Raw genomic sequence first — 24,667 nt, forward strand, 5'->3', positions numbered from 1 at the left:
TTAATGACCTTTAAATGAGAACGACAACAGATTTGGCTCATGGATTAAAATCTCCATCAGTTTATTATCCTCATCTCTTGTTTTGCATCCAGCCATTGGTGTCTGGTATTTACTGGCATGTATAGTGACTGTCAAAAATGTCAGTGAATTGGCAAATGGCAAATACCACTGACATAAGGAATGGAAAAATAATCCTCCACTGCCTCAGAGTTTCCATTAAGGCGCTGACATAAGCAAACATCTTTTTTGACCCCCTAACTGCTTTGAGTAAACATGAAAACAGAATCTATAGGGAAAGAGAGACTTTGTGAAATTGCTTTACATTATTTGTAGTGCATACTTTAAGTGAGAGCATACTATTAATTTCTGCTTTGGGGCATGCTCTTGTTCCAACTGAAGAGGATGGGAAAACGCCTATGACTTCAATGAGTGCTGACGTGGGCAGTTGATTGGTAGATTTACAAGTAAATATGTACCTCAGACCTCACATTTTGCATGCTTTCTGGTCCAAACTATCTGAACCTATCAGACTGGCTTTGAGTTTTGTTGCGAATTTCAAATGCAGATTGGGTGCACTGGAAATCAGTTAAGGTTTCCAAAGCTAACCTGGGCCAGTTTACCATACAGTGTTGCAATTTCATGTTCGCAGTTTCCCATGGTGGTGTTGTGAAGCCAGGCAAAACATAATGGTTCCAGTTGGGTTGTGATTTAGTTTTGTAGGCTCATTGGAGCCCCCAAAACAACGAGAAACCCAGGCAATACAAATCCACATGGAATGAAACAAAGCAAATACTAGCACAGAGCCACTGCAGGACAGAAACTATGGAACATATCACACTTCTACCACCCACACCTATGAGGGAAAAAAATCTTCAGGAATAATGCCAAGCAGTACAGCCTACAACAGCATTACAACGGCATTCTCTTGGACCAGGGCTTCTCCAGCTTTCCTAATCTGCAAACCATTTCTTAAAAGAGAGTATTTCATGGGCCCACTTTTCCTCCCAAATCCCAAAGTAACATTCTGTTCCCTTTGGGGATCCCAGAAAATGCCTCATTGTCTTGCTGGTAGCCCATGTGTAACACAATTGATAGGGGATGACCCTTCCAGAAAGGTGACCAGACCTCAAGTGTGAAAAATAGGGATGGGGGTGGGGAGTAATAGGAGCCTATATAAGAAAAAGACCCCAAAATCAGGACTGTCCCTATAAAATCGAGACATCTGATCACCCTACCTCCGGAGGGGTTGTATGAGGGGAATTGAACTGCTGCGGATGTCCAAAGATCTGGATGAGCTTCCCCAGCAAGAAGGACTGTGTAACCCAGGTCAACATGGCGGGCTCTTTCTCCCACACAGGGCCAGCTCCAGGCACCAGCATTCCAAGCAAGTGCTTGGGATGGCAGTCTGCAAGGAGCGGCAGTCCATGTGTTTTTGCCCCCAAGCAGCGTGCCAGACTGCCCCTGCCGTTGACGGCGGGGGCAGTCTGTGTGCCGTTAGGGCGGCAGCAATTCGGCGGCAGCTTCTATGTTCAGCTGTCTGCGGCGGAGCAGCTTCTGTCTTCCAGCTGCCGCCGAATTGCCGCTGCCGTGGAAATGTGTGTGCTGCCCTAACGGCACACAGACTTCCCCCGCCATCCGCGGTGGCAATTCGGCATGCTGCTTGGGGCAGCGAAAACAGTAGAGCCGGCCCTGGTCCCACACCTTCAGCCAGACCCCATAAAGAAGTTTTTGTCTCTGATGTTGCTGCATTGATAGAGATACTTGTTGAACACAGACAGTCAAAGCTCTTACTTCTAGATTCAGAACTCCTGGGTTAAATCCCTGCCTTGGAGTCTTCCAGTGGCCTCAGTGAACATACTTCATGGTTTAACATACTGCAGTGTTCTATTGCTGTTTTAAACGAATGCCACTAATAAATATAAAAGTGGAATGCGGGTGGAGGGGGAGGGAATTAATTCTGGGAGCAAATCCTGGCAGTGAGTGAGTGAGAACAGCCAGGGAACGGCTGCTGCACGTTCAATTCTCTTCACCTGTGATCGGAGGGGCAGCATGTTCTCTATTATAAAGATGATTCATTCCATTCTAAATCAGATGGATGAATATTGCTGGGATTGCAGGGTGGGATTGCTGGGATTGCAGGATCTGATCCGAGAGAGCAGAAACGGGAATAGCATAGCTGGGGAGGGGAAGGAGTGTCAGAGATAAAAGTGGATTATAAAATAACTCAGAATGTCAGCACATGATTATGTTATTTTCCCCTTTCATTATTTAGATTGGAGTGTTGCAAAACACCCTGTAGCTTAAGAAACCGCTAATGAACAACAGCTTTGGGGATGAATTAAATGATCAATTTTAATGGACTGGGGAGCCAGTTCAGTGTATGTTTATAGTTCCAATAAGAAGAGACATTTGACATTTGCAATTCACCATAAAACTAGAGAGAAAGTGCATTACTGGGATTCTTAACTCAGTACTAAGGCAGAGTTATAAAGGGAATGTCAGGAGGAATTCTGAACCCATAGTACTGACACAGTCAGTGACATTTTTGAAACTTACCTAGGGCCTGATACTTCACTGCCTTGAATCTTATAATCATTACACCTGTGCACAAGTCTGAATTTACACCTAAAGCTATGATCAGGATCTGTTTTGTTATTTGCAAGAGATTTGATCATTCAGGCAATTTGATGGACCTGTAGCAAGCTACAGAATTTCTTTACTCTTCTGTTTGTACCTGATCTGTAACCAGCTTATGATTGTTTCAAAAGTGTACATTATTTGATTAATATAACACATTTACCTTATGTACTGATGATGAATATTCAAAGGGTAAAGATTTCAACAGCATCTATGCAGCTTAAATGCTTTGGAAAATCCCAGTAGTTTCCTATCTGCACATGTAGATGCCTAAATATATTTGAAAATCTTGTCTCTAGGCACTTAGGAACCTAAATCTCATTGAAAGTAAATGGCATTTGGGCTCCTAAGTATCCAAATAAGTTTTGGAAATAAGACTTAGGCTCCTAAATCAGTTAAGTGCTGCAATGCTGAGCAGAGCAACACCTAAATACCTTCACAAATTTGGGCCAGAGGTTCCAGGGTCAATTAGGCATTTTTGAAAGTTTTGTACTAAATCTGAGCTGTGATGTTTCATTGGCTGAGCTTGCAAAACCATACACTCAATTTGATGGCATTTCTCTATTTGTAATAGGATAACAATTGAACACTGCAGTCCAATTCCATAATTTCAAGAAATGTTCTCAGCAAAGAAGTACCTTATTGATTTTGGTGAAAGTTGGAAAATCAGAAGGAGGAAAGTGGGGACACACACAGCCCCTGACATCTGGTTACCATCTTTAGTGTGTATAGATCAATGGACCTGGTGATGGCAGCCATTAACACCTTCCAGCATAGCAGTTAGAGCTGGCTGAGAAACAGTTCCCATGTGCCAGGAAAAAAAATTGAGATTTTGAGATTTTTTCCATCCACAATTGGGATGAAGAGTTGAAATCTTTTGACAAATAGACATTTCTGACAGAAAAAAAAATTCATCTAGAAATTCCTAACCCCAAATCTGCCTGACCTTCCAAAAGACTTTAACATGTTGACATTCTGAATGATCCTTTTTTCCTTAACAGGAAAAAACTGGAAATAGTGGTGGGTTACCATGAGAGGCACAAAGACCCCTGGGCATGGGGTGGGACAATGGGGGACCATCATATGGGAGGGGTACAAAGAGGCATAGGCATAGGGGAACAAGGATTCCCACAGGATCCTTGGTGGTGGGAGAGAATGGGGGACCTTGGCATGGGGACAGGGATGAATGAAAGGCACACAGACCACCGGCATATGGCATAGAAGAATGGGGGGCACACAGAGCCCTTGGTACAAAGGCAGGTGGGTTTGCAGAGTCCCTGAAATAGAAGGGGATGAGAGGGTGGTCACAGCTTGTTGGGAGGGGTGGGGAATGGAGGAATGAAAGGAGCTTCTGGTGTGAGTAATGAGCTTGGCCAACAACAAGTGCTCATCCCCTTAGTTAGGAAATGGTCTTATAAGTCCCACTGGGTGAAATCCTAGCCAATGCGAGTTTCGCCACTGACTTCAATGGGACCAGGATTTCACCTGCTATATTTTGTCTGCACATGGACTGGATGCTTGCGAGCATAGTTTGGTGCCAGTATTGGAACTCACTTTGCCATTCTACTGCTATTTATACTCTCACTAGCTTGAGGAGCACAACTCCGAGTATGTGTACATGAGCAGAGGAATAACACTCCAAGCTTGCAGTATAGACATAACCCGAGTCCCATTCCTATGCTCTATATTGAATCATGAGTGTTATGATGCATTCAAATACCACTGTATCTGCAAAAAGAACAGGAGTACTTGTGGCACCTTAGAGACTAACAAATTTATTTTAGCATGAGCTTTCGTGAGCTACAGCTCACTTCTTCGGATGCATAGAATGGAACACACAGACAGGAGATATTTATACATACAGAGAACATGAAAAGGTGGAAGTATGCATACCAACAGGAAAAGTCTAATCAATTGAGATGAGCTATCATCAGCAGGAGGAAAAAAACTTTTTGAAGTGATATGGGTCATCTTAATTATCACTTCAAAATGAAACAAAAGAGCTTTTATCAGATAAACTAGGGGGTGATTGCCAGAGATAAATTAGGAAGAGATATCCAGTTGTAATGATGTCTTTCAAAGACACTGGAAGAAATTGACAGACTATAAAGTGATCCTGACTTTGGAAGGCTGTATCCCGCCAGCATTAGCTTTCTGTTCTTTGTTCCACATGAACTGGTTCACATTTTTAAAAGGAATGGACATGCTAATGATGACTTTCACTTGCTAAAATACACCAGAAAGTTGACCTATTAGATAAACAGATTTGTCTAATGCTTACATTTTCCATCTGCCAAATGAAAACACATAAAACTGCAAGATTCAACATTTTTGTATACACTTTCTCCCCGACCAGCACAATGGAAATTGTTTGTACTCTTCGCCAAAACAGTAAGGCCCTGTAGCTTTGAGTTTGGCAGGAACACAGTCTAGTCCAAATCACACTCCAGTGATGGCTGGAAGAGAAATTCTGGTGACTTGTTTTTAAGCTTGTCATGTACAGCACAAATGGATCTGAAACATTTTTAACTCATAATATTCCTTCCTATGCCCCTTCGGGAGTATTGGAAATCATAAACGTAATCAGATCTGGGCCACATCTATAGCAGCACAATTAATACACAGGCGTGACTGAGCTGTGTTATATGGCAGTAATAAAGGGCATGATGATCTTTGACAGGGTAACAAGCCTTGTGGATGGGTCGGGGAAGTAGTAGACGTGGCATATCTTGACTTTAGTAAAGCTTTTGTTACTCTCTTACATGACCTTCTCATAAACAAACTAGGGAAATACAACCTAGATGGAGCTACTATAAGGTGAGTACATAACTGGTTGGAAAACTGTTCCCAGAGAAGCTAGAAGGGCATATCAAGTGGCGTCCTGGAGGGATCAGGTCTGGGTCCAGTTCTGTTCAATATCTTCATCAATGATTTAGATAATGGCAGAGAAAATATCCTTATAAAGTTTGCAGACAATACCATGCTGGGGGCAGGGAGGGGTTTGCAAGTGCTTTGGAGGATAGAATTAAAATTCAAAATGATCTGGACAAACTAGAGAAATTATCTGAAGTAAATAGGATGAAATTCAATTAGGACAAATGCAAAGTACTTTGCAAGGAAGGAACAATCAGTCACACACATAAAAAATGGGAAATGACTGCCTAGGAAGGAGTACTGTGGAAAGAGATCTGGGGGTCATAGTGGACTGCAAGCTAAGTATGAGTCAGCGGCGTAACACTGTTGCAAAAAAAGCAAACATCTTTCTAGGCTGTATAAGCAGGAGTGTTGTAAGCAAGACAGAAGTAGTAATTCTGCTCTACTCCACACTGATTAGGCCTCAAATGGAGTATTGTGTCCAGTTCTGGGCATCACATTTCAGGAAAGATGTGGACAAATTGGAGAAAGTCCATAGAAGAGCAACAAAAATGATTAAAGGTCTAGAAAACATGACCTATGAGGGAAGATTGAAGAAATTGAGTTTGTTTTGTCTGGAGAAATGAAGACTGAAAGGGAACAGTTTTCAAGTACATAAAAGGTTGTTACAAGGAGGAAGAAAAATTGGATAGGACAAGAAGCAATGACTTAAATTGCAGCAAGGGCGATTTAGGTTGGACATTAGGAAAAAAAACTTCCTAATTGTCAGGGTAATTAGACGCTGGAATAAATTTCAAGAGGTTGTGGAATCTCTGTCATATGAGGTTTTTAAGAGCTGGTTAGACAAACACCTGTCAGAGATGGTTTAGATAATACTTTGTCCTTCCTTGAGTGCAGGGACTGGACTAGAAGAACTCTCGAGGTCCCTTCCAGTCCTACGATTCTATTATCCAAAGCCCAGTGGATAAGACTCCCCAATGAGCTTTGGATCAAGTTCTAAAGCACCATCTGGCTTGATGATTCCTTTTCAGACAGATCATGCCAATACTGCCTCTCATCACTGCAGTTAGTGGCATGCCATATTTTCATTGCCAGGGCACTGTATAGTCCAAGACACTGTTTAAAGTCTTTGGGCTGTAGCCTCCCCTCAGACACATGAAAAAATCGCCACTGAAAATTAACTAGAATTGTGCATGCTTCATTTTGTCCCTAATATGTTAACAGGTAATGCTTCAAACTGAGATGCCTTTTGAATTTAAAGTTTTTTATTGCTTATGCAAAAAGTATAAGATTCATAGATTCCAGGGCCAGAAGGGACTATCATTGTGATGCTCTAGTCTGACCTACTGCTTTCAAGTGTGGGTCAAGACTTAGGATACATATGCTCCAAGGTTATGACCACACTGCAATTAAATACCTATCGCTGGCCCATGCAGCTGACTCAGGCTCACAGGGGTGAGCTGAGGTGTAGAGCAGTGGTTCTCAAACTAGGGCTGCCGCTTGTTCAGGGAAAGCCCCTAGCGGGCCGGGCCGGTTTGTTTATCTGCCGCCTCCGCAGGTTCGGCCGATCGCTGCTCCCAGTGGCCAGGGTTTGCCGCTCCAGGCCAATGGGGGCTGCAGGAAGCGGCGTCGGCCGAGGGACGTACTGTCCTCCACTTCCCACCACCCCCATTGACCTGGAGTAGCAAACAGCGGCCACTGAGAGCTGTGATCAGACGAACCTGCAGATGCAGCAGGTAAACAAACCAGCCCGGGGCTTTCCCTGAACAAGCAGTGGCCCTAGTTTGAGAACCACTGGTGTAGATGTTTGGGCTTCGGCTGCAGCCCGAGCTCTGGGACCCTCCCACCTCTCAAGGTCCTGCAGGCTGGGCTCCAGTCTGAGCCCAAACACCTACACCACAATTAAATAGTTCCTTAGCCCAAGCCCTGAGAGCCTGAGTCAGCTGGCATGGGCCAGCCGCGGCGGGTTTCTAATTGCAGTGTAGACATACCCTTTGGTATACACAGGTGTGTTTAGAGGGATGCTCTTCAGAAAATGTTTCCTTTGGATGTATTATTTTAAATCATAAAAGTAGAACAGGTTGTTTTTTTAAAAAAAATATATTTTTTTAATCAAAATGAAAATTTGCATGGGAAAGGCACACTTTCTTGAAAAGAGTGGCAATTTTTTTCAATGGCAAAACTCCCGCTGATTTCAATGAGGCTAGAATATCACCCATGCATCTAGACAATTGTAAAACCCTTTGTTACAGATTCACAGCCTACTTTATACTATTTTTCTTGCATATTCCCTTTATTTTTGCAAGGTTAAAACTAATCAAATTACAATACAGCAAACTGCATTTTTGTCAGGTTGAACAATCAATCTTGCAAAACTTATTTATCAACACAATATTTGCATGTCTCTAACCACGATCACTGACACCCATCAACTGCGGCAAGAAAAAAATTCTCTCTATGGAAAATAAAACAATTTTTTCATACACTCCAAGCACGAATATGTAGGTTAAATACTGTGTCTGGTGTTATTTTACAACCTGATGGCTTAGCTCAATAACTTATTGAGCCTTGTAAAGTACAGTATTAGCAACTGTTGATGTACTTAACACTAAAATAGTTTATTGGTGGTATTCTGACTGTACTGACTAAAATTATCATTTGGTATACTGGAAATTCTGAAATAGAACCAACAACAGTGCACTAATAATAAACGGAGTGATTCTAGGAGACTTGAATAATGATCCTTGCTAATGCCAGTTGTTGGGAAGGAATTTTGTCAGATAGCATACTAGCTATCTGGATGGGGATTTTCCTATATTTGCTTGCCATTGCTCGTTATAACTACTGGCTCAGGCAGTTTGCTGCACTCACGGATTGATTTTTAGAGATGCTGACTGTCACAATTCAGGGCAACTGCAACTATATTTGTCTTCTATGTTTCAGAAAGGGCACACACAACGCTCCGGGCTCCTCAGCTTTCACCTCTCTTGAGCCGAGACCCACATCTCTCCCTTCTCACCAGGGTATTTCCAGGCTGAACAGTTCCTCGCCTTCAGTGTTGTTCCTCAGCAAAAGACAGGCTGCGTAACCAGGCTACTTCACTTCTCTCTGCAGAGACAGTACATAGCGTAATTACACAGTGAAGTTATCACACGGTTCTTTCTAAACAAGCTCGTTTCTTCTTAAGGTGAAACCATTACAGAGAAAATATATTAAAATAGTAAAAGAATCTACACACATGCTAACAAGATAACCAGAGATCACCCCCTCACTCCAACAAGGGCTCCAGTTGGTGATTGGTCCTTCAAGCCCCACACAGAGTGTTTTTTTGTGATCACAAGTTGATCACAAGGTCAGTGGCCCAAAGACCTTCCAAACCTTCCCTAAGGACTGAGGCCCATCTTAGGCCAGGGGCTCTTCCCATTAGCTGGATCAGAAAGATGACCCCCAAGTCAGTTTTAACTCAGGCTATTGAACCAACAATCCTTTGCTGGTCCTTGGAAAATCCAGTTGACTCAATATATGCCAGCCCCTCTCCAGTTGATGGTAGCTCTCTGGGGATGGTACAACCTGAGTAAATTTGCCTAACTATCTGCACACTGTTCCTAGTTCCTCGAGGGCTCTGATCACCCCTTCCTCATGAAATCACATACACTCCCTCAATGGTCCGTAAACATTTTATTTTTAATACAATGAACTCTTAAAATACTTAAACTGAATTAAGTAAGGTTTGTCCAGGAGATTGTCTTGTCACACTGACCATCTGCAGATACATTTCAAGTTCATGGGAGCTGTGGATGCTCAGAACCTCTGAATATCATGCCCTTAAATTTACTGGTAATTGACTATTACCGGTTCACTGGAATGATGTCTTCATTGAGCGGAAGAAGGTTCACCAATGGCTGTGTCCTGCACTGGTATAGCCCATTTCTGAAGTCCACATCTTTGTATCTGATGGTGAGGGCAAGGTGAGTACCATTTGCATGAGGTAGCATTTTGGAAGAAGCAGGTTGCTACATCTGGTTATGGAGCTGCATGAATAACTTTTTTTTTTCAGTTCCCTGGCAATTATAAAAAAGAAACAAACTGTTTTGGGTTGAATGAAATGACATGTTTCATTCTGACTTTCAACATTTTATTTTATTTTTTAAAAATAAAATAAAAGGAAATTACAAAATAAAAAGGGGTTTTGAATTAAAAAATGAAATGTGTGGTTTAAAAAATGACAAAATGGTATGTTCAGGTTTTTTCGGTTTCTCTTCTGACTGAAATAATTTGGTTAAGCCGACATGAGTTCACAAAATATTTTGGTTTTGCCAATTCTGCATTTTTTTGCCTGGGAAAAAACAAAGTTTCAGTTGAAACATTTCTCCCAGCTATACCTGGGTATCAGTACAGGTCCTCATTTTGGAGACACAGGACCTGACCTTGCATATTCTGGGAGATGCATACTCCCCTTTAACTCTCATTCACAGGGAACCATAACTATTTTTTATGCCTTCTTGAGGAGAGTGATCTATGACTAAGTGACAGCTTTGAGTATCTTTCCTCAATTATGTGCAGCAGGAACAAAGTGTCTGCACCACCTGAGACCAAGAATTTGTAATAGCTGCACAAATTGACCCCAGGGACTTCATTAATGTTGTCATTGTTGATTATCATGGTTGCGAATCTATAAAACCGTGGCCTTCTAATTTGACTTAGATGTGGTGTCCATTTATGGAGCACTTGAAGAAGCTGCCAATTTAACAGGACACCACTATCAAGAGGAATATTTTCCATGATAAAACTAACAATGTCGTGCTGCATTTTCCCCATTTTTCATTCAGTGAATATACGTTTTTTTTTAATGGACAAAAGAACAAACATTGTGTTCCTGGCCTTAATTAGGGCTCCAGGCAAAACTGATGTAGTTTACATTGTATGACAAAATGAAACAATGGCCACAGCTTCATAAAAAATACATTCTGGTGCAAGTGATGCACAAAACAAAAGGATCCCATTGTTCCACCATAATACAGGTCTATAAAAATTTCAGGTGTTAAGATATTTTCAGAGGGGGCACATCCAGCCATTTTTGATAAGTGCTGAAAGCTATTGAAACCTCTACAGATGACAGTGGAAACATTCAGATAACTAAGGCTCATTGATAGGCTATTCTTACAAATGCTTATTTTCTTTGATTTAGTGTTATGTGTCAAGCAGTAGAAAAGTAAAGAAGCTTGGATAATTTGCAGATTTGACTTCTTCCTATCCTATTCTAAATATTAATTCCAGTGTACAGCTCCTCTGGTGTTGAAATTGGCCCTTGCTACCTTCATAGCCATAAAGATTCATTTAAAAAACTTGAATGAAATTAATATTGCCCTCGGTTCAGCAGCTGATCCTTTTTAATAAGACTTATGCATGTGTCAAACTTAAGCCACCTTCTTAAGTTCCAATGCGACTAAGCAAGTGGTTAAAGTTAAGCATGTACTTACGTGCGCTACTGAATAGGGATGAATTTATGAACATGCTTGGATGTTTGACTGAATTGGAGCCTTAGGATAAGACACTGTTCCATCAGTTAACAACCAAAGAACTCAACTATCATACAGTATGTGGAATCAGAATAATGACATCTGCCCTGATGGACAGGGTGCTTTTGTCTCAACAGCTGCAATCAGGCAGTTGTCGTTCTAAAGAGAAGTGACGGAGTTCCTTGTCTAATCTTTGTTTTGAGCAATAGCGTCACTTGCTCTCTGCATGGAACTCAGCTTTATTTGTGACAATAAGGTGGCTCATGACCCACGCCACTTCCCACAGCTCCCATTGGCCAGGAACGGCAAACCGCGGCCACTGGGATCTGTGGGGGGCTGTGCCTGTGGATGGGCAACATCAGCAAAATGTCTCACAGCCCACAATAAGATTACCCTGATGGGCTGCAGGTTGCCCACCATTGGCTTACAGGGTGGATGAAGACGGCAGAACAAGTCATTAAAGCCCAACCCTGCAATTCTTATTTAGGCTAAAGTTCCACTGATGGTGACTTCATAATACTTTAGCAAGTAGCATCCAAATTATTGAAGCCCTTGTTCAGCCGGAGAAAAGAAATAAGGTGGTGAACGATACTCGCCTGAAATGGTGAGTGTCATGGGCTCACTGAAGGCAAAAATTCTGGTATAGTTTAGTTGGTAGCACGGGACTATAGGCTATACCCTTAGTCTTCATTCACATCTCAGGCATCTCAGGAAAAGGCAACAAGCAAGGCTTGGAGGAGATGGTCCATATACTAAGAATCTAATCAGGAATTAGTCTCCAAAGCGTTTAAGTGTCTAGGCAGTTTTGATGCTTAACCTTAATTTATATGAATGATCTCTGTCACCCTGGTCCACAAAACACATACCTTCTTCCATAATTCATGGTACTTCTCCATTTTCTATGCAGCCTGGGAATATGCAGACTAATCTTTCCTGTAGTATTGTCACTTCCGCTTCTGGTTGCAACCAGAAGCAAGAGGCACATTCAACCACTGCCGTCTGGCTGTTATGCTTATTGTAACATTGTATATTGCACCTACACTGTACAGCGACTAAAGCCTTATAAATGCAGGCAGAAAGAAAGAGAATTACATAGACAATCAGCTAGATAAGCAGTGGGTGAAGATTCAAATCAGTTCTTATTTCATCCAAACCATGTCACCTATTCATAGTGCTGTTGACATTTTACAAGAAGCAGCGGTGCATTTTCTATGGCGTGCTCACAGCTGCAGAATAGCAGCCAGTTCTTTTTCTTTTGTGAAACAAGAGCAGTGTTATATGGGTTACTGTATCACTGTTGTGGAAAGCAGGAATTGCCTAACCTTTCCCCTGGTGTGTATTTGTTTTACAGATTTGTTTTTCACGGTTGCCATTGGGTGTAGCACCACAGCTGTCCTTGCTTATTTTTGAACACTTATCTCCAACCTGGCATTTATTTCCCCCCCCCCAGTCAGTGCTCAGTTTCTCCTTTCCTTACCCTGACTCCCTGCAAAGAAGAGAGGACCCTCATTTGCCTGTGAAAGTTGTCTGATCTTGCTGTATCACTTGGCTAGTGAACAGAGCTCTGGGAATACCCAAGTTCTAATTACTTGATTCTCAGCTTTGGGCAAGCCACACGGCCTCTCTCTGCTTGTTACTTCATTTGTAGAATGGACACAACTATCTGCCTGCATAAGAGAGGTGCTTCGAGAATTCAGTAATGGATAGCATGTCACACCATGTACAGCATTATATAAGTGCTAAGTATTTATACCAGGTCTTGTCAAGTTGTCCATTTCAAGGGTTTCAGGGTGGAGACCTTGGCTTCCTGCTTGTGGGTAAATTGCCACACTCATCAAACAACGAGTCCTTATTTCAGTTTTACTCAACTCTGGCTGAGGCAAAACTCCAGTTTTCAGCCTGTTGGCATGACATTACCCATTGGAGCCCATCCACATAAACTGGGCTTGTAGAAAGACAGGACAGAGGCTTATACAGCAGCTGGGGAAATAAAGGATGATTCAGTGGTTAGGGGGCCAGTGTGGGGCTCAAGAGATTCGGGTTCTATTGCAAACTGTGCCACAGACTTTATGTGACCTAAAGCAAGTCACTTACCCTCTGTGCCTCGGTTTCCCTTCTAGAAAATAGAAGAAGGCACTTCCCCCTACCTCCCAGGGTGGATGTCAGGATAAAGGCATTGAATTTTGTGAGGTGCTTAGGTAATGGAGGCTGTACCATACAATGCTATGGTAATGGAGGCTGTATAAATGCCTATGTTAGGATATAACTGAAATTTTGACTCATAATATTTAGGAGAGAGAAAAGTCATGGATCAAAATTTTCAGACATAGGTACCCAAATGTATGCTTCTCCCTCCACATTTAAACACCTACAGAAGTTGTCTGGCTTCTGTGGGAGCTGTGAACATGCAGCATATCTGAAAATCAGTTCACTTCTTTTGGTAACTAGAACTGGATTATGTAGCATCTTGCATGGAACTTGGAGGGAGAAGCACAGAAAATTTCCATTAGCTCTGGTGGAGCATGCTGTACATGAAACAGATTTTGTATGTAACATTAGGCAGATAAGTCTGACATTTTTCGGCCAGGAATGAGGTTAAGGCCCAAAAGCAGATTCTCTGCTTCTTATCCACAGAATGGCAATGGCCTGAAGAGTGCATGGAGCGATGAACATGAGCGCAAGTCTGGAATGTACCTGTTAGCAGAAATTAACAGAAAACCTATGAGAAATAAAGTAGGGATGAGTCAGCACATGTATGTTGTGATAACTTGGCCTACCAAATTTACCCTAATTGTGAGTTTAGCTGTAAAAAGTGAATGTAAATTGATAATAATGTCACAATAACCCAGAGTAACAGACGCTGATGGGAATGGGTGCAAGAGAACCAGACAGAGAAACTGGAGTAGTCTAATTTAAAAAAAAAGGCCACTTTGATTTAATCACAGGACTGTTCAAATTATGCTTGTTAAAAACAGACGATATGAAGATGGAAATTAATGAACCAAAATTGTTGTTGGTGAACAACATAATGAGGGGATGGGCCATTTTACCCATCACTTCCTTTTCGGTCCTTAAAGAAAGAACCGACAGAGAGAAAGAAGAATGGAGGCTACTAGAGTGAGCTTCATTATCATCGCTGCCAGCCCAAAAGTGACCCTGGCCTTCATCATCTTGATCCTGAGAGATGTCCTGTCCAGAATGGGCCAGAGGGAGGCGTCCAGATGACATCAACACCTCTACCAGCTAATGGCGGAATCCCTAGCACTACCTGGGCTTTAACAGCAGCAGCAGCAGCAGCAGCCCACCTCAACTAACTTATTTCCTTTCCCTGCAAAAGGCAACTACTACCATCTTTACAAGACTGTCAGTTGAGGTGTTCTGCCTTCCAAAAACACCCTTTGGAGAAAAGGAACAAGAAATGTTGTGGTGTTAGAATTAAAGCCTTAATTAATACTGCCCCTTTCAAATGCTTTAACTATTTCTCCTTCTTTTCTGGACCTTTAATGAAAGGTTAAATGATATTACTGTACTAAGCGGCCTGAGGCCCCTGTATACCAACTCCTGGACCTTGTTTAACGCTGTTTTATGTTGGACAGTGACTGGGTAATGTGAACACCTGTGAACCAGATATTCCATTTAAATTAATACAACAGGATGATTCCTAACCACTGGCATAAGCCATTTTGGAAGGGGAAAAAATCATCATTAAAAATAATCCATAATAAAAATGCTGGAAATCTACACTGGAAGCCTTATTTCAAGCAGTTCTTTATTGCCTGTCCTGCTCTTTCGGTTGATTATTACAAGGCCAATATATTGCTGCTTAGTTAAAAGGTTGATGCCCTCTAGAAAATGTTTTTGTGCTAGACACCTGACACGACTGTTTCCATTCCTCCTACTCACTGTAGTCTGTCCTTGAATGAGAGTGTCTGCTATCAGGCATTTAGCATATGGCAATTGGAGCACATATGTTAAGCATGCACAACTGAATAAACTTGACAGTTTTTTAGTCACTGCAAGGAGTCCTGGAATGGAACTTTCCATTTCATTTACTCCAGTGAAATAATTGAATTCTGTGTTGTTAACCAGAGAAATGCATGACAGTTTGAAGTCTATACACACATCTCATTATATTTAGGCAGCTCCTAATCTTCTCCAGCTGTGATAGTTTAAGTTTATTGGACTCTGATAGATTGAACCAGTTTGGGGAACTCAAAACTTCTGTGGCATTAGCACAAATCAGCTGCTTTCAAGTGGAAAATTCACATAGGTCAAAAGTCAGAATCTTAGTTAAAACAAAAAATAAAAATATCAAGCATTTGGAGCTGTGAAAATGTATCTTGCTAGGTGCTAAATAGAACTGGGAGAAAATAACTGATTTTTCAGTTCAGTGGCAGTTCCAAAAAATAGTAGCAATAATAAAAAAGTCAACTTGAGTCAGAATTAGAATGTTTTTGGTATTTTCTAGGAATTCAAAAAGTCTGTTGTGGGTATATTCCAGAGTAGAAATTCAATGCTGGGTCTCCCACATCTCTGGTGAATACCCTAACCAGCAGGCTAAAGCTCATGAAGATAGTAAGCAGCAGCACTTTCATATCCTCCTTATTGTGAATGGCTGAAAATACTCGTGTGAAGTTTGCCACTAGCTTTGGGTTAACCAAAACTGCATTTTTTGTCAAATGAACTATTTGTCTAAAACCATTTCACCCAGCTTTAGGGGCTAAACATCTCCTAAAGGTACTAAACACATTGTCATCAAATGGCTTTGTGAGATACCTGTAGGCTAGGAACCAGAAAGAACATGGGCAGAGGATCATGTGTATAGAGGTTGAAAAGTTCAATATATGGTAGAAACAGAATATCGGTTGGGAGCATTTCTCCTATGCACAAGACATTCACCCTCATAGTGTAGGGGAAAACCTTATTAATCAGAGTCTAACTGCAATTTGTATTTTTTTTTTCATCCTCTTCTCTCCCTCTGCCCAACATGGCTCTTTGCTAAAACAGATTAGAGTACATGGCTGGAAATATCAAGGTGTGTGTCAATTTTGTGGATAAACTAGCCACAACCCTTTTTTAAGAAATGTTTTGGAATTTGCAATCTATGTTTTTCAAGAGATTGTTACCTGAAAGATACAAAGCTCCTCCTGTCTTCTCTTCAAACTCTTTAAAAACACCCTGGGCATGTGGTTTTCATTAGATTTTCATTTTTTGTGGGGAAGGGATTACCCTTTGAGACAACCATACCCATTTGGAAAAATTAAGACCACTCCGCCACACCTGAATCTTCTCTCACTTTTAGAAACACACCTTTCTTCAAGTTGTGAAATATTTGGATATGTGTGTTTGTTCCACTTCCATTGTCTATCTGGGACCAGAATTGAAAGTGCCAGAATACTGCACTAAAGTCTTCTTTTGAAGAATTCAAAAAGGGTCAGAAACAGAAATTACAGAGATGTCATGAAAAAGCTTTTTATTTTGTTCTTGAGACTTCCAACCCAGTCTGGCAGACTCAAGAGATTCAGAAAAGCATGCAAAATGTTGACCCCTTCTCCAAGTTGAACCAAACTCTGATAATGCTGAAGTTAACCCACAGCAACTGGTGGTAATACTTTAATTGTGTAATTTAATGGGATTCAGTACCACTGTTAAAACTATGTACACTCTGGTATGTGGAGGATGATGGTGAGATAATGATTAAGATGGTAGAAACCACATGATGATCTCATGAAGAAATGAAACATATAATGCACTAATTTTAAATAATGCAAAATATTAAATATAATTATGATTATAGTGTAGCAGTTCACATGATGTGTTAAGCACTTTCCATACAATCTAGAAGAATGATCTCTCTTCCAAGGTAATCACAATCTAAGGGAAAATGATCAATGCGACCTCCACCTTAGAAAACATTAATATTTAGAGATTACACTGAAATATTTAAATATTAATGTTTAGATGAAAGATGAAAATAATCTTTCATCTAAAGTTACATGCAATAACAGAATATTTAGGAAGTAACCCAACTATTGGTCATCTCTGTATATCTCTTTTTTTGCAGCATGCCAGTTACACTCAGTGAACAAGAACTACGGAGTTTGTTGAAAGTGTGCAAACCTGTGTAAATGAGCAGAGAATGTGACCCAGAATAACCATTACATCAAGATGGGAAGTATCAGTCACACTTCTGAAAATCATGTCAGTGGGCTTGGGTCTCGATGTTTTTATATATGTATTTCAATTTCTGCCAGAATGGGATGTTATTTTACTATGACTACATTTCTAATGTCTGGTTCCACAATTTAAGAACAATTTGGAAATAAAACGATTGTTAACTTCTGATGTCTCACAAATAACCGACATATTTTACCCCCTTCCCCTCAAATAAGACTTATTTTTCACATTTCATGGACCTAAGCAGTGATCTGAAAAAAACAAATATATTTCCAGATTTCTGAAAGACAGCCCCTGGTCTTAGACTGTCATTTTTCCGTCCACTATTCCAAGATTTCTTTCTAAAATTATCCCGTTAGCTCTAAGTGGTAGCCAGCCACCACCATCTTTGGGCGGTTAGTATGTGCACTTCCCCATCCAAAAACATCTCTTGCATAGAAAATATAAAATCATAGTGCAGCTGAAGATGTAACCTGTCCTCTATGGGGAAAGCTGGATTAACATCCTTCATTCCTTCTAATCCCTTGCTACTTTAACCCACCCAAGGCTTTACCAGAGGTCCAGAGACTTGAACTTGATATCAAGCTTGTGAGCCAGGTGGTTGGGAACTTTCCTTTTTTCCATTCCTATTTTTGCTAATCTGCCATTTTAAGTCTCTTTGTAAATATAGATCAAAGGGTGAAAAGCAATAGGATACAGAACACACTGTGGGACTCAATTTCAAGCAACAATAGTTTTCTCCTCTCTTTTATACAAGCTTTGTCCTCTCTTGCAAATCATTTACTAATAAACATTTCCCTATATCATTGCCAAAGGCTAGAGTTCAGGGAGTAGAGTTGCTCTATTTTACCTGCATTCAAAATACATATACCCCACACGTGGGATTTTATTTCCAAATGTGATGCATGTGACTGCAGGTGATGCATGCTAGATATAACAATGACAATTATTAATCATTTTAATAAATGAGTAAGTAATACTATTTGTAGTTGAAGACAAAGGGCATAATTTTGAAACACACCCAAGTGACTTAGGAGCCTAGGTCCCCCTTTCAAAGGGGACCAAGGCCTGGTCTACACTAGAAAATTAGGTTGGTTTAACTATATCTGTCAGGGGTGTGAAAAATCCACAGCATAGTTAAGCCAATCTAAATCCCTATGTAGATACCATTAGGCTGACAGAAGAATTCTTCTGTTGATCTGACTACTGCTTAAGCTTGTAGGTGGCTTTCCTACACTGATGGAAGAATCACTCCTGTTGGCATAGAGAGCGTCTATATTGAAGCACTGCAGAAGCACAACTCCAACCCTTAGGCCCTAACAAGCCCTTAGACACCTGGGGCCAGATTTTCAAAAGTATTTAAAGGCATTTAAAAACACAGCTATGCACTTTTGAAAATCCCAATAGGCACCTAAAGAGATTAGGGGTCTACATCCTATTGAAATCAATGAGAGGATTAAAAATAATCATGATTATTATTAGTTTTAGAATGTGTAGAAAGGAATAGTATCCAAATGTGGGTAATTTTTCTAAGCAAGAGAGTCATGACAAAATACTTGTCTAGTTGCTTACACCTTTGGTAGAGCTGGTTGAGAATTTTTCATTGCAACTCCCCTCATCCCTCCTTCCCCGAAAAAAAAAAAAGAATAAAAGATTTGACTAAGCAGCAATTTTTGGGAAAAAAATCCCTTTTCATCAAAATGTTGGGGTATTCATTAAAAAAAATTCAACTCAGAAACCAAAAGATGAAGAGAAATGTCAACAAAAATGATGATTTTGTTTTCTGAGAACAAAACCACAGCTCCTGACAAGATCTAATATTTGGCATTTAGGATGGGATTTTCAAAACCACTTAGCAATAACCTCAGTGTGAGTGGAGTTAGGCTAATGCTGAGTTCCCTTAATGATCAATTTATTTAACATGCAAAACTCTCATGTTTGAGAACTTTACCTCTGAATGGATTTTTATTTCCATTTAGGAGTTTGAGTCTTAGTTGAAGAGCTAAATATCTAGCACTACAGTAACTTTTCACAGAGAATGTTAATTCACAGAGAATTTGGCCCATTGGAATATCACACTGGGCCAAATTCACTTGATGCAACTCAGCTGCAGTTCACCGTGTTTCACCAGAGATGAATTTGGTGCCTGCTTTTACATGTCTCTTGACTAGATGCAAGTTGCTAAGGCCATTCATGTATATGGATCAGGTGTCTGACATTCTGTCTGGTATCCAGTTTAAAGGATTCTGTGACCGTGTTTCCTTTTTTAAATACATGCTTTGTTCTACATAGTGTTATTTTCCTCCTAAACAAGACTGAGGTTGGAGCTAAATGGCCAGTTAATACAAATCAATAGCACACCATCAAGTGTAGTGGAGGATCCATTAATTTGTTTCATCTGCAGACCTTAACTGTAAATATAGATCTCAAAATCTAGTCAAGATGAGTTCCATTTCAGTTCAGCAACAGCCCAATGCCCACCATAGTAACACGGGCAGCAAAGGAGCAACCAAGAACCAAATCTAAACTTTTCTGAATTTATAAATAAGCCTCATTCTGTTAGCTCTGATGCACGCACCAGATGCAAACCCTAACAATACGTTATACTGACTATTCAATGCATAATTCAGGTCTGCTCTTTATTTTTAAACTCCCAGGAAGATAAAAATAGAGCCAATCCTTTTCATTCTGTGTTATAAATAAAGAGTGTATTTTAATAATCTATTAAACAGCACGCTTCAACCTTTTTGGAAATGGGTCTCCGTGGTGCACGTCAAAGGGTGGGGTCCTTAGGAGCCATCACCCACACACTGAAGTTAGGTGAATTAAGAGTAGCCTGTTAATTTATCAAAATGATGGAGGTTCATGGGGCTATGGAATTTCAAGTAAAATAGCCCATAGGACTTATTAACTAAATTCATATGTTGAAAAACCCTAAAAGAGTGGGATGTTTTGTTTGGATCAACCAACACCCAGAAGGTCAGTGGGAATTAGTCGGATTTTCAAATGCCTGCACAACTGGGTGCTGACTTGTATGTTTAGGTATCTAAATGCTTTTGAAAATCTGGTCACTTTTGAAAATGGGACACAGGTTCTTTAGTATTTTTGAAAAATCTTACCCTAAATTGCTATACTTGGGAAATTGTTTTCTGTTTAATTCTAAGACAAGTACCGCTGATACTAGATCAGCAAGTGCCATATAAATGCTTGCAATAAATAATACTAAGAGAAGGACAAAACAAAATGGTGAATTGTTCAGCTCAAAACAATATCCACAGCAGATGGAAGCACAGAAACAAGAGAAGGGAAAGGACAGCCTATTCAGCGTCAGTAGCACTCAATTTTAGAATAATCAAAAAGGCTTCTTGTCTGAATCAAAATAATGAGTAAATAATGTGAGCTTTTCCCTGGAAACTCTGAAAGCATCTTTTATAGCAATGACTCCTTCAAATTGAAATGTCAGACAACACATATTTAGACCAATTGTTGAAATCTAACTAAGATCTTTTTCCAAAGGTTGTGGGAATATATATTTACTTTGTAATGGAGCGTTGTGCTCATTGTGTGAATTGGTCCTTGTTCTGGCAACATCCAATTTGAAACTCAGCTGGACCCATGTAATTCGAGACAAAAAAAACAAAAACAAAATATAAAAACATTCTGATAACACAATCCCAGCCACTAGTGAAATGGATTTGATAGTCATACGATCACTTTTAAAAATACTACATTCACATCAATGAACTGGGTTAAACAAGCTAATATTCAATTTAACTTTTAATGTTTAAAAAATATGTACAGAAGGGGACACAATCAGCTACACGAGTGCTTATTACAGGAAGTATAACCACCGTGCTCATGGGAGCTCATAAATATATGTTGGTATACTTCATTTTCTAGCCTTGCTTTCCATAACTTACAAAATGGGGCAAGCTCTGTCCTCCGTTGACTTCAGTGGGGTCTCATGGGTGGAAAAGGGGGCAAAATTTGGCCCATTTCTGGGATTAGGGACTGAAAGGAGCCAAGTAATTAACCATTTCCAAAGTAATATTTTCAAAGTAGAACTAGGCAACCAGAACCCACTGGGAGCAGAATCTGTTTGGGTATTAGGTGTCAAAATCCCTCAGGCAGCTTTGAAAATATTACCATAAATCTCTAAACTAGTATTCTCTCTCTGTCTCTAATGTGTGTGTACACACACACACACACACCCTGGATTTTCAGCCCCTTGTCTGGCTGCTTTGTGCTGTGAAATTCATGCAATAAATTAAATGCAAAATATATCCACGGTTCCCAAATTATGGGGAGTTGGGGAGAGGTTAAAAAAAAAGAAGAGAGAAACCCCAGTGGTGTAACACTAGCTGAAATTGAGTATCCATAAAAATCCTGACTTTTGTGCAGCTGTAAAGTACTGTGGACATCATGCAAATATTTGCATTGATTTACTCAGTTCTCTTATTAAAAAGAACTAAGGGATAATCTGCAATCATGGCCCAAATTACAGCATCGTACCTGAGTTCTACTCTAGTACTTGCGTGATTAATATGTGATCCATTATCTCTCTTGTGACAGTGCAGTATTTCCCCATCACCTTGAGAAATACCTGCTGTATCTCAGATACCATTTTGTGTTAACTGTAAATGCAGAAGGTCTGATCGTTCACTCCAGTACCTCATAAGGGCCTGAATTTTGAAATGATGTCGTGAGGGCCACTTTGAACCAGATGTTTATCTTTACCATACTATTCCCTGTGTCCTTAGAATGGGAAATACTATCCTACCCAAATACTGCAGTAAATTTAGATGCTGAAGCTGGTAACTGGCCAGTTTTTATTGGTTCCCACTCTTTATATGTGCACTGGTTTGTATTTCCCTGTATGTCTTAAGTGTCCGCTTCTGTATGTATGCAGTTGTACACTGTAAATATAGAAGATTTTTAACACGGAACTCAATCCAAATCTTTTCTCCCTAATATATTTTTAAGAAGAAAAGGTCAGAGTATTCCAGTGAACTGACGCACTCTGTCTAATTTATGCAGCAAGAAGCTTACAATTGTGCGTCATTTGACCATTTTCCATTTGTTCATGCTGAGATTAAGAGATGGGCTTATTGTTGAGCTTATAGCTGAAATTACAACTAAGAGGGGGGAGAAAAGGGCTATGGGAGATCAGTAGCTACAGCTGGGCATCGATTTAGCGCTGCCCAGTTGTGGGCACACTAAACAGGAAAACTTGAAAAAAGCAGCGACAGGGGACTAAAAGGAGCCAAGTAATTAACCATTTCCAAGGGAATTTTTTCAGAGTCAAACTGGGCAACCAGAACTCACTGGGAGCAGAAACTCCTTGTGTAATTGCCAGGAAACAGCAGTGACAATGGAAGAGCAAGCGCTGCTGTGCTGGGGTTGCAAAGACGGCAAACCCAGGCATGCCTCAGAAATCGTTCTGTCCATTGGAAGGCACAGCAGTCAGCACATTTCATCCAGCTACCTCACTCTGACACAGCCAGACCACCAGCATTGCGCTACTAGGGTATTAGGACAGGTGGGAACATGACATGACTCACGAGAAGAGGGCTGTTTAGTGAGATAGCTTTCTAGCACTTTTTTTTCTAATGCAGAAGTTCTTATATTAACTGGATCAACTATCATTTCAGGCACATGGTCCAGGGATCAAAGTGGTCTCACGACAAATAAATAGGGAGACAATCCTTACATTAATACCAATAAAACTGGTACCGATAAATTAGAACCGGTCAAATAATTAATGTGTATTTATTTACAAATGGAGGGCCAGATCCTTCACTGGTGAAAGCTGGCATGGCTCCACTGAAATCAATGTGGATAGATTGATTTACATCAGTTGATAATCTGGCCCATATTTGAGAATAAACTGCTTGAAATTGTTTTTGCTGCTATTTGTGAGATTCTATATTTGTCAAGTATCAGAGGGGTAGCCGTGTTAGTCTGGATCTGTAAAAGCAGCAAAGAGTCCTGTGGCACCTTATAGACATGCATCTGACGAAGTGGGTATTCACCCACAAAAGCTCATGCTCCAATATGTCTGTTAGTCTATAAGGCGCCACAGGACTCTTTGCTGCTTCTATATTTGTCAGCATTCAGACACCTATTGGAAAGTTATGAGAATGTTTTCAAACCCCAAAGTTTCACAAATTCATACTGCTTTTGTGCTTTTATTTTGAATTCATTATTTCAGTACTCACTGCTTTGTTAACAGGGGCAGCTCCTGTCCCCAGCACTCCAAGGGCGTGCTTGGGGCGGCATGCCGCGGTGGGCACTCTGCCAGTCGCCGGGAAGGCAGCAGGCGGCTCTGGTGGACCTCCCGCAGACGTGCCTGCGGCGGGTCCACTGGTCTCGCGGCTCCGGTGGAGCATCTGCAGGCGTGCCTGTGGGAGGTCCACAGGAGCCTCAGGACCAGCAGACACTCCGCAGGCACATCTGCGGGAGGTCCACTGGAGCCGCAGGACCAGCGACCGGCAAAGCGCCCCCCGCGGCGTGCCACCGTGCTTGGGGCAGCGAAATGGCTAGAGCCGCCCCTGTTTGTTAAAAAGAATTCAGACAGCCAATCATAAAGCCTAAATAATTGCACGTCACTGATCTCAAACCCTGAATAACAGCACATCACCAAAGTTCATGAACACTGTCTGGAGAAAAAATTGCCAAATTTCATCAAATGTTTGGTTCAACAAACACTCTTGCACCTAAAACAGGATTTCCTAAATACCCTTTTAGAAAATAAGATGATCCATCTCAAAGCATCCTCCTGTTAGAATAAAATACATATACATATGACAAGCAGATCTCGGCAAAATATATTTTATATCCTACATAAAGAGTAAGCAAGTGAGTAGGAAATAGGGTCCTAGAACCCAGGAGTCCCGATTCTCTATCTTTTCCTTCAAATGTGGTTGCTGGCTAGAGCATTTTCCATTTTCATCTCAGATCTTTTTACGAGACTGAAAGCAAACTTTTTTTCTAAGCTAAAAATAATAATATTGACACAACTTTTTGCTGAGTTGTCACAGAGGAAATACAACATTTAAGATTTTGCTTAATGAACTGAATGTTACCATTTTCTTGACAAAAAAATCTGCACTCTCTGGATAAAAAAAAAACATTAGATTTCACTCTGGAGCAAATTTATGACTACCCATAAAAAGTTAAAAGGTAGAAAATAATAACTTCACATGGCTATAATGCCAAAACCTCTCTTACTGGTTAGTACTTTTTGAGTCGCAGGTAAATGTAAATTTCCAGACAAAGTGGGTCTTTTGCAGTTCAGCAAATGGTTTATTATGAAATACCCATTTAAAATATTCTTTATAACTTCGAAATAATTTATCCATCTAGTCTACCCCACAGATGCTGAAAGACTAACTGTAGCAATGCTGCCAATTCCAAACTTTCAGAAATTGTGAGCTGGGTCTGAAATAAATGATATGTTT

This window comes from Mauremys reevesii, linkage group 15 (assembly GCF_016161935.1).
Source record: "Mauremys reevesii isolate NIE-2019 linkage group 15, ASM1616193v1, whole genome shotgun sequence".
Classification (NCBI taxonomy): Eukaryota; Metazoa; Chordata; order Testudines; family Geoemydidae; genus Mauremys; species Mauremys reevesii.